Source organism: Sinocyclocheilus anshuiensis, unplaced genomic scaffold, assembly GCF_001515605.1.
Source record: "Sinocyclocheilus anshuiensis isolate Anshui unplaced genomic scaffold, SAMN03320099.WGS_v1.1 scaffold912, whole genome shotgun sequence".
Taxonomy (NCBI): Eukaryota; Metazoa; Chordata; class Actinopteri; order Cypriniformes; family Cyprinidae; genus Sinocyclocheilus; species Sinocyclocheilus anshuiensis.
In genome coordinates this window covers 139,288-141,406 of record NW_015549618.1, presented here as the reverse complement: position 1 = coordinate 141,406, position 2,119 = coordinate 139,288, and positions in this window count along the sequence as shown.

Genomic DNA, 2,119 nt, shown 5'->3' with positions numbered 1-2,119 from the left:
ACAGTATATATATATATATATATATATATATATATTGTTTTCATTATATATTTGATTGTTTATTGTTTATATTTTATATTTTATTGTTTATATTTTTATTTATATTATATTTATATTTTATTGACACCGGCAAGGGACATAAGTATCGCTTTTTAATTATTCTCTTTCCTACTATTTGTTTCCCTTCTGTTTTCAGTTTTTGTAATAGAGAGGACATTTGAAAAAATTGTATGTCTCATAAGTCAAAACTAATTAATTTTTTTATTTAAAAATGCCAACTTTTATTTAAAACAATTAAAGCCAGTATCATACGTGAGCACAAATATACACACACAATCACACACACCCTCCCACCACACACTCGAACGCAATCATGCACACATATCCCTGCTGCACTTATACAGTAGCCTACATGCCTACATTTTTACATGACCTAATAAATAAATATAGACTGCAAGCATTGACATAAATTAAAAAATATTTATATATTTCTGTTTAATAAAACTATTAAAGTCTTAAAAATCTTCTTAAAATCATCCATTTTATAGTTGTTTATCGACCCCCAGGACCACTAGGTAACTTCTTGGAAGAATTAGATGTGCTGCTCTCAACATTTCCTGAGGATGGTACTCCCCTACTTATGCTTGGAGACTTCAGCATCCACCTAGATAAACCTCAGACTTCCACACTCTGCTTGCCTCTTTTGATCTCAAGCGAGTGTTAATTACGGCTACTCACAAATCAGGCAACCAACTGGACCTTATTTACACATGACACTGCTCCACTGATCATGTGCTAGTTACTCCACTGCACACATCGGATCACTTCCTCCTCACTCTTAACCTCCCCCTGAACAGTTATCATCTCTTGATGTTAACCGTGCTACTGATAATTTCTGCTCCACTCTTACGTCTTGTTTAAACATGAAAGTCAGAGCTTTGAGGTTTTCACTCGCTCCGAGAACGCTCCGCTACCGCTCCGTCACGAGCACAAATGATGCCAACTCGCGCATTAAACATAATTAGTTACCTTGACAGATATGTGGATCACATATGAAGGTTAAAATGGCGATGGACGAGTGCGGGAGGTTAAAGCATGTTGTAAATTGTACAGTTTGTTAATCTCCGCTCGAAACTAATGTGCTGCTACATCGCTGCACACGGACAGAACACACAAGCTCGCACATAACGTACAGATCGCGCGCATACATTCAGGAATGAAGAAAATTTGGTCAACGCTGTCCTGTCATCCAGGCTGGACTATTGCAATGCTCTCTTGGCAGGTCTTCCAGCCACTTCTATCAAACCTCTACAATTAATCCAAAATGCCGCTGCAAGATTAATCTTTAATGAGCCAAAAAGAACGCACGTCACACCTCTGTTCATTAATTTGTAGTGGCTACCAGTAGCTGCTCGCATAAAATTCAAGGCATTAACGTTTGCTTACAAAACCACCACTGGCTCTGCACCCCTTTACCTAAATTAATTACTTCAGAGTTATGTGCCCTCTAGAAGCTTGCATTCTGCAAGTGAACGGCGTATTATTGTGACACTCTAACTCTAGCACTTTCTATTCTATTTTAATTCTACTTTATCTATATTTATCTTCTTTTTTTATTTATTTTTTATTTTTATTAAAAAAAAAAACAACAAAAAACAAACAAACACTAGCTTTCTATTTTTTCTATTCTATCTACTTATTTTTCTTTGTGTGTGTGTGTATCAGAGTATGTGAGTGGAGCGGCATGATTTTGCCTGGAGCTAGGAGAGGATTTTTTGAAAGTCAGAGCTTCCGCTCGAAACTAATGTGCTGCTACATTGCTGCACACGGACAGAACACACAAGCTCGCACATAACGTACACACCGCGCACATACATTCAGGAATGAAGAAAATTTGGTCAACACTGTCCTGTGATTTATCAGCTTATAAACGGAAAAGTTACAGAATATTCTTTCTGTTTCTGAAGTAACTACCCTCAGCTTCGCCATAGTAGAGAGACGTTGCACAGACAAGTAAGCTAAGCGAGTTAAGCAGTAATTTAATATGGACTTGGGCTAATTGTAGTGTTCCAATAAACCATGTTAAAACTATTCTTCTAGTATTATGCATTTATTTTTC